The sequence below is a fragment of the Pleurodeles waltl genome, chromosome 7 (genome assembly GCF_031143425.1).
Source record: "Pleurodeles waltl isolate 20211129_DDA chromosome 7, aPleWal1.hap1.20221129, whole genome shotgun sequence".
In the NCBI taxonomy this organism is placed as follows: domain Eukaryota; kingdom Metazoa; phylum Chordata; class Amphibia; order Caudata; family Salamandridae; genus Pleurodeles; species Pleurodeles waltl.
This window is the reverse complement of record NC_090446.1, coordinates 289,549,764-289,559,728: the sequence shown is the minus strand read 5'-3', so window position 1 is coordinate 289,559,728 and position 9,965 is coordinate 289,549,764.

The following is a 9,965-nucleotide window of genomic DNA, read 5'->3' as shown; positions in this document are numbered from 1 at the left end:
TAGAAAAGGGCTTAGAGAAAAAGAATGATTATGCTTTTAGTGCAATAAAAACACAAGGGAAATCAGCTTTAGATGCGCAACATGTAGGGAGACTTTGTGTATATAGGCCTCGCTTTATTTGTGGGAATGAGTGAATGTAGAAATGTGTTTTTGTTTCAGAGTAAATGGACATTTATGTTGAATGGACAGGATCCAGTGATTCCTGGTATATATTACATCTGTGGTCCTAATGCTTATTACTGTCTTCCAAGAGGATGGTATGGAACATGCTATTTGGGGATAGTTTTCCCAAAGGTTTTCCAACTTGATGACTTAAAGAAGTTTTCGAAAGTGACTGAGTTACATCACATTAGACAAATGGGAGAGTTTCCTTCTGGTATAGTGGGAGATATATTTAGAGCAATGTTTCCTTCAGTAGGAGTTATTCTGATTCAAATAAAGGTTAAAAAGTTGTCTACTATTGTGGACAACATGTTGACAAATTTTTCAGGAGCCATACTCCTGATAGACATGGAATTAGCTGCAGAAAGAGCTGGGACTCTTCAGAACTGCCTTACGTTAGACATTCTTTTAGCAAAAGATAGCGGAGTTTGCAAAATGCTGGATTCCAGGCGCTGCTGCTCATTCATTCCTGATAATAGTAAAGAAATTAGGAGATTACTTACTATTCTGGCTAATGAAAGTGCTGATTTGAAAGACTTGAAATAACCAGGTGTTTGGGAGAAAGTTGGCTAAGGATTTGCTTCAGTGGGAAATTGCCTCAGCAACATTGGGAAAGGGATACTATTGAAACTATTACAAGGAATATTAATTATTGTGATTTGCTTAATTGGAGCATGGGGAATATGTACATTGTGTAAAAAGATCAAATTTAAGAAGACAAAAAATAATCAGAGGAGGGAAAAAAGAAAAGGCAACATTTGTTTAGAGAAAATACAGAATTTTAGCTGATGCAAAAATTTGGGTGGGAAGGTTTCGTGTGATGGCACATTCAGTCATCAGAGAAGGGATTGTTAATGCAGAAGTTTTAATGAAATGATTAATAATTATTCATGTATCCTAAGTGTTGAAACTGCATAGAAAATGTAATAATGTAGGGAAAAACAATGCATGCATTTGAAGGTGCGCCCACCAGTGTGGCCATCAGTGTTCACAAAGTGTATTGATTAATTACTTATTAATATGAAATGATGAGCATATGTTTGATTAATGTAGTAATAGGTCATATTAAGAGTTATGCTTTATAATTAGCTTTATTAACTGTAAGACCTTAACTTAGCGAGGCCTAGTTGCACTGCCTCATGTCAAGCTGCATTTCTTAAAAGACTTTGAAAATGAAGACTTGGAAAATTAAATTTGGATTTTCCACTGTGCTGACCAAATGCTCGTAGCTAAAAGCCTTTCTCTTGAGAACCGCTTGCTTGGAGATGATGTATTTGCTAACGCAACAATGTTTAATGTAATGTGTGTGCGACTGACTTTCCCAGACGAGGACAATGACCATACTGACTAGAGTATGAGCTGCAACAACATTGTTACCTGAATAGCGCAATGACGAGAACGGAAGAGATGAAAGCCAGTCATTGACATGTGAACCTTGCACTAGTAAAGGAATAGATTTTAAGTTTTAGTTTAATTGGATTAACTACAAACAAGTGATCCCTTGACCAATAGGGACTTTGGAAGTAGTTTTAGGAAATCTAACTTAGCCAGACTGCACAGAGAGGAGATACCAACATTACTTTCTTGACCGTCTTGAGAAGAGACGTGCTTAACTTTATTGCTTGCAGAGACTTTTGCCTTTTCTGAACTTTGATGCTGAATCCTGATGCCTAGCTGACCGAAATGATGTCCTGAGGACAAAGACTGTGACAGCTTGCTAATCCAAACTGAGGCTAGGTATATTGACTATGATACTGTTTGCCATGCCTATTAGCTTTTGTTTCTAGGTACCAACCGCTATTTTGATAGAGCCATAGTTAGATGTTTTTCCAAATTTGTGTTGACTAAAATGTTTTGCATGAAGCCCAAACATGCTATTCTAATCTGATGTTGGTTAGGGTCCTCAATAATGAAGTTAAATACATGCAATAACATTTGATTATTTTCTTTGCTGAATCTAAATGTATGTAAAATCGTTCCCGCAGTTATTCTTGCTATTAATTTGTACTGTAACCTTAATATGCGTGGTAGCTCAAGCTTTGATTAGATTGCGATTCTTTTGCCACTTTGATCAGTCAGTGTTGTTTCTGTATGTTTATCATTTGATTTTGAGAATGTGTTATGTGACACTAGCATTGTCAATATAGGCAAATAAACTTTCTAACTTTTACCTTAAGGTGTGGTTATTCATGAATGCTAGGTCATAGTGTGTGACAATTACCGACTCCTATTGATTACTAATGTTATTGATTGTTATTAATTATTGATCTGCATGTACGGGACATATGGTGGGAAAACCTCGAAACCAAAAGGTTCCTCGACCTATTCGTGTCTCCTTGTAAGTTTACTTATTAAGGTCTGATGCACTAACAATACTGCCATGCAGAGCTCAGATCTACAGTGCATTCCTTGGTCCTTTCATACCTGGAATTGGGAAACACTGTGCACATTTAAGACCATCTTCCAAGTAGCAGCCTGCCTAATTATTCAGACCACAAAAAACACTACATAACTCAAATTCTCATGTCTTGGACTTGTTACCACTTGAAGACAGAACTGACTTTACATTGATCTGCATTTTGTATAAAGTGTAACACATCGGCCTTCCCAGCTACTCGAATAACAAACCGCCTGGCTATCACCATTGGTTACTATTACTGTGCATAATCGCATTCATTGTAATTCACTCAATTGCTTTTGCCTCTATGTCTGTGCAATAGAAATATCTCAATAAAATGAAAAAAAACCTTTACAATACAATTTGATGTTTTCTTAGAAACCCTCCTTTTCGGCATGATTACCTTGTATTTTTAATCTTTTTCTAGCTCTACTTTTGCTGGCCCTAGAATTTAGTGCAATTTACCCCTGTTAAAGAGTACTGGAGTGCCTGACCTCCTCCTTTACACATGGTTAAAGTGGCTTATTGTTATTGTCTTATTGAACTTGCGTATACGTCCCTCTAAAATGGTCTAGAAAATGTATCCAGCTACTGTAAGTTAAATGCTATCTTTGGACTGCAACACCTAAGGTGCCATGAGCTACAATGGCAGTGAAAATATGGCTGCAGACCTCCTCTGTGTAGCTTGCCAGCAGCAGCTTGAACCCTGCTGACATGTAGGGAAATATATTGTGTTTGAATAAAGCCTGTATTCTATGTGCGACACAATTCATTTATTACCTGTGGTTTTATAGAATGCCTAGACCCACAATGAGAAAAAAAGCACTCTGCATCTTTCAGACAACAGGTGGACTAGTGCTTCAATACACATTAATGTTACATGAAATTTTTTTTTTAAAATTTTTAATAAAATATTTTAAAATAAAATTAAAAAATGTGTTTTGTTTGTAAGATTAAATATAATGTAATTATAATTTTAACTAGTTTGAATAATGTATTTTCATTTAATATTAGTTTCTATGGGGTTTTATTATAAGTCCCTATCAGCCCTTCCCTATTATTAGCTGTGAGAGTATGTTGTAGTGCCAGTGGTTGGCCATGTGTGGTGCTGGACTTACTCCATCTCTGAGATGGGATAGTTTCATAATGGTTTTGGGTCCTTTTTGACTATAGTAACCTTAGAAGTGAGGTGAGATTTGTGAATAAGAATTGTCTTACTCTTTTGTGGGTGGGGGCAAATCCCTCCCTATGCCCCTCCTTTTTCCTTCCATAGCCCTCCTCAGTCTTCACTTAACCCCCTCTTTAATAGTAAGTATCTTCCATTTTCCAGCCATTCCCCATTGTCTCTCACAAATTTACTGCTAAAATGTATATTCTTACATGTGCGGAAACTATGTAGTCTGTGCTGATATGTGCTCCCAGAAAAAGATTGTAGAGGCAGAGGCAAAACCTCTGCACACAAGTTTGTGATTAGCATTTTATATTATGATAGTAGCACTAATGTAGGCCCAATAGTTTTTGGTTTTTGGGGTACAGGATTTTCCTAAAGTAGTTCCAGATCTTTAAATACTTAAAACATTTCTGAATCAGTACAAAATAAACAGAACTGTTTTTTACGCTGTAATCTTTTGCTTATTTATAGGTGATACACATAGTCTGTTTCAAATATCCAAACAGTTTTCTCAGCTTCATTTTAACAAGAAACCATACACCAGCTTAAATTTCTCTTCATTTACCTTTGCTTTGCATCATTAGAACAAGCAATTTTTTAAATCCAGGGCCCTTCTCCATTTAACAGAACAGACATTGGGTGTGCTTAATCTTTTTAGTGCAGGCCATTGCTGACGCCTGCACTCCTCTCCAGTGCCTCTATTGGCCTTATTTTACACTGGGGAGGCCTATAAAGACTATAAAAGACCCAATGGTGCTCACATCAAAGCTTTTTTTTGTTGCATTTTTTAGATTTAGGGCTGCTCTTTGTGTGGGAATGACAATAAGTGCACAAGGCGCTCTGATGTCATTTCTCTGAAAGTGAAATCCGATGTTAGAACTCATTTCACTTTCACTGGATCGGTGCTCAGGGGCATAATTCAGCCCCTGAACACTGATTTGTATGGGTCAGGTATCATTGAAAAGGGGAGAATCTACCCTTTCCAATTATATCCCTCCCTTGTGGATCCCTGCTTTGCGGCACAGCAGGAAGGTGACCCCAAAGTAGTGATCCACCCACTGTTCACAAGGATACATTCATGGGTGGCCCCAATTGCAATGGGCTAGCGCTCACCCCTATCAAGGCACAATAGTCTTTCTGCCCCTCTGAGGGATTGATAAGAGTTCTTGACCCCGCCCAATTTTCCCCTCCAATAGGGGCAGAAATGTCTCTAGACCCCAAGGTGGCCATCCCACACATATCAGGCCAAGCTCTGGCCCCAAAAAAGGCAAAACAGCTTTTTGCCCACATCGGGCAAATTTGGGGGATTTTACTCCTCCATCTGCCCTCAGGGAGGCAGAAACTCACTAGATCTAAAGGAATTTATTGGGGTAAATATTGAGTGGTGGAGGTGGCCCTCCCACAAAGTAGACCAGAACCTCATCCCCAAAAAAATGTCAAATGTTTTTCTGCTCCCCAGACGGTGAATTTGTAGAGGGTTTACCCCCCAATTACCTCCCTCCCCGTGGGACAGAAAGCACACTAGATACCAGGGATATATATGTCCCACAAAAGGGGTGGGAGTGTGAGCGGCCCCCATGGCAATTGACTAGTACTCCCTAAGCTTTCTGCTACAAGTGACCTTCTGCTGCTCCTCCACTCTTTCACCCCACGGGGGCCAGAAAGCCAACTACTCACTAAGGAGGCTTAATTCTAAGTAAAAGGAGTGGAGGCAGCCCTCCCAGACATCGGGTCCATCCCCACCACGAAAACGATCCCAACTGTCTTCCTGCTCCATTCAGAGGGGGGCATATAGGAGGGTTTTACCTCCACTCTTCCCCCAGGGTGCCAGACAGTCAACTAGACACCAGGGAGATATTTCTATTCATTATGAAAAGGAGCTGTGAAGCCCTGAAGATATGAATTACTAAAACAGTATTTCCGTGTCCCCTTGGGGAGCAGTTAGGAGGTTTTTGCCTCCAATCTCCTGCCCAAGGGTCAAAGAGTATAAAAGTCCAAAGGGAGTTATTTTCTTTTTAAGGAAAATATCATGGGTGACCCACCCAGCCATTGGGCCAAGCCCCACTCTGAAAAGGTCAAACAAGACTTTCAACCCAATGAGACACTTTTGGGGAATTTGCTCTCAATCTGACAAGTGGGTGGGGGAAGAAAGTCTGCTATTCACCAAGCATTTTTTATAAGCCACATAAAAAAGGGTTGGGAGTGTTTACTTACCATCTGCTTCAGGGTGTGAGAAAAACAGTTTTGAGCAGCCTATTCTAGGAGCAAGGTGAGATGCATAGGTGAGCGGCTCCCACCCCTTTTTTATTTTTTGGGCTTATTTTGACTTGGGATACTAGAGACCATTTTGTCCCTTGTGGGAAGAGTTTGGATAAACACCCCAAATGCACTCAGGGCAGCAGAAAGACTGTTGTGCCCATTCTGGGATAGGGGCATGGTGTGATACTTAGCTGAACCAAACTGCCCCTTTTTTATTATTTTGGCCTTTTTCCCCCTGTTGTGAGGTGCCCTTCTTGTTCCTCTGGTCCCAGATTGTAGGTAAACACCTTCAGTCTACCCCCAAGGTTGTAACCGACGGATGTGTCCATTCTTGGGTGGGTGCATGGAATGCTATATGGGTGAGCCTTCATGACTCCCTTTTTTATTTTTTTGACCTTTTTTTTACCCTGGTGTTTAGTGGCCGTCCTGTCCCCTGGGGGGCAGATTTGGGCAAACATTTTCCAATCACCCTCAAGTGGATCCATTTTTAGGCCACTCTGGGAGTGGCTTGAGGATGCTTACCCCAGTTCTTCCCCCAGGGGACAGAGAGGCAACTGGACACCAGGGTTTTCAACATGGCGTTAAACAAACAAAAGAGTAGCACAACCTACTCTGAATCTAACCAGTACTCCCACCCGTTTGGGCAATCATGGCTTTTTGCCACCTTGGGGGAAAATAGGACCTTTGTTCTAATTGAGGGGGTTGCTTCTAATCTGCCACCCAGGGGTAGAAAGCTCAATTGGCACCAGGGGCCGTATCACAGATAATGTCCCGGGGTGCAACAGGCATGAGTGCCCTCTTTGTGCTCTCATATGGCACTTCAGTATTCCAGAAGGGACTGCAGCCGCTTGTGTGGCCCAATCTATAATACGGATAGAATGGTGCAAATGTAGCAGCAGGGATGTCTGAAGAAGGCATTCCCTGATTTGCATGGGTTCTTGGCCCCATGCAAATGAGGGAATCTCTTTGCCTCTGCACCAACCCAGACATTCCATTGCAGGTGGGTGTAGTCACTTACAGCACCTGCTTGCAAAAGGATCTCTAAGGTCAATTCATTCTCTGTATTATGGTGCACTTTCCCTGTTTGAGCACGCCACACCTATTTAAAGGTGCATAAATACGCAAACACCAAAAAAGTGTCTTATGTACACTAAAGGCCCAGGTATTTTAGATTTGGGTAAATCCAAGGACCATATCTACATGTAAGTGGACCAATCCACTCTTTCTGCCCACGGATAGGACAGAGAGATGTTTTCCCCAAATCTGCACCACATTCAGAAAGCCCAATGGATGCTATGAATATTTTGTATTAAAATAATTGGGTGGGTTTGCGCACATCCTGACATCAGGCCCCACCTCGGCCACTAAAGCTTCAACAATCTTTCTGCTCCCCTAGGGACTAAAGAAACCCCATTCCTCTGGCAAGAAGGGATTTTGATTCTTGGTTTAATAGCATGGAGTTACTTGGGAGGTGCTCACATTCTGGATGAAAATAGATCAGTATGATCCCCAGAAATTTCTACTTTATGTAAAAGGGAGATTATGCTTGGTATTTAAGAGACTAAAAATAAAGAATGTCAATAGAAAACATGGCAAAAGAGAATGATAAGAGCTATTTAAAAGATGAGAGATCTGTATCCTCCCTGATAACTTCCTGGATAAACGAAGAAAGATGTGCTTGTCTAGTAAACCTAGGTAATAGTACTTTTGAGAATGGGCCCTTTGAAATTTATGATGAGAGGTAAACTTAGTGCTAATGACACAGGTTCAGGGGTTTTATATAGAATAATATATACATGTGGTATAAAAAAGGAAATGTGATTTGATGCACATTTTATTAGACTGCCTTTAGTTTTTAGAACAACGGGAAGTACTATTCAGACCCATTTTAAAGAAATATGATGTCAAGAAAAGGAGACAAGAAGTTACCTTTCTATTTGATATGAGGTATTGTGATGTAACATTTCTTCTGGGGGATTCATAATATCAGTGAATGAAGTTTTATAGACTTGAGTGATATTAATTACATAGAATATGTAATTGTTAGTCCTGACAACCTTAGGGTGGTCACCCCTAACTTTTTGCCTGCCTCCCCCCACTTTTTAGTGACTGTTTTTGCTGGTTGCTAACCAGTGCTAAAGTGCATATGCTCTCTCCCTTTAAACATGATAACATTGGATCGTACCCAATTTGATTATTTAATTTACTTATAAATCTCTAGTAAAGTGCACTATGGGTGCCCAGGAGCAGTAGATTAAATGCTACTAGTGGGCCTGAAGCACTGATTGTGCCACCCACTTAAGTAGCTCCTTCAACTTGCCTCAGGCCTGTGTGTGTAGTTTCACTGTCAATTCGACTTGGCATTTAAAAGTACTTGCCAAGCCTAAAACTCCCCTTTTTCTACATACAAGTCACCCCTAAGGTGTGCCTTAGTTAACCCATAGGGCAGGATGCTGTGTAGGCAAAAGGAAGGACATGTACCTGTGTAGTTACATGTCCTGGTAGTGTAAAACTCCTAAATTCGTTTTTGTACTACTGTTAGGCCTGCTCCCTTCATAGGCTAACATCAGGGCTACCCTCATATACTGTTTGAGTGGTAGCTGCTGATCTGAAAGGAGTAGGAGGGTCATATTTAGTATGACCAGAATGGTGATACAAAATCCTGCTGACTGGTGAGGTTGGATTTAATGTTACTATTTTCGAAATGCCACTTTTAGGAAGTGAGCATTTCTCTGCACTTAAATACTTCTGTGCCTTACAATCCACGTCTGGCTGGGTTCTGTTGACAGATCCCTTGTGCATTCACTCAGACACACTCCAAACACAGGATACTCAGCCTCACTTGCATATATCTGAATTTTTAATAGGACTTCCAGGGCTGGGATGGTGGAGCGCCTGACACTTGCATGTCAAAAAACAGTAGCCTGCCCTCACACAAAGGACTGCCACACCCCCTACTGGGACCCTGGCAGACAGGACTGAACGGAAATGGGACCTTGTGCACTTCTAAGCCATTCTTTGAAGTCTCCCCCAAAAAGACTTCATCTCTACAAGAAAGACTCCTTGTGCGGTGAAAATCGATGCACAACCTGTCAGATACGATGCACAGCCTGCCCTGCAGTGAAAAATTCACCACTCGGTGAACCGGAACAATGCGGCCTGACTTCGCAACAAGGAGATCAACACAGCGTCAGTGTACCGACCGGAAATTCGATGCACGCCCCACTGCATCAATGCACAGCCGAGCCGGAACGATACAGCCCAACTTCCAGAGAGGAATAGACACAGCGCCTGCTGCGCGGTAGGAATTTCCATGCAACATCCACCAGATAGACGCAGCCCCTGTCACTTCATCCTGTCAGTACCGGAAATCCACGCATCATCCCCGGGGCGTCCGAAAACCCCGCAACCCAAAGAGGATCCACGACCAAACGCTGTAAATTGACGCACAGCCGTCCCTGCATGAAAACTAAACAACGCATTGCCTTGTGCGGGCCCAAACACAGGATACTCAGCCTCACTTGCATATATCTGCATTTTGAATAGGTCTTCCTGGGCTGGGATGGTGGAGCGCCTTACACTTGCATGTCAAAGAACAGTAGCCTGGCCTCACACAAAGGACTGCCACACCCCCTACTGGGACCCTGGCAGACAGGACTGAACGGAAATGGGACCTTGTGCACTTCTAAGCCATTCTTTGAAGTCTCCCCCACTTCAAAGGCACATTTGGGTATTTAAACAGGGCCTCTGCCTCTACCAACTCAGACACTTCCTGGAGAGGAGAATCTGAACCAGAACCTGCATCCTGCCAAGAAGACCTGCCTGCCTGCCCTGACTGCTTTCTGTGAAGGACTGCTGCCTTGCTGTTGCCCTGCTGCCTTGCTGCTCTCTGGCTGTGGTGAGAAGTCCTCTCCAAGGGCTTGGATAGAGCTTGCCTCCTGTTCCCTGAAGTCTCAGGACCAAAAAGACTTCATC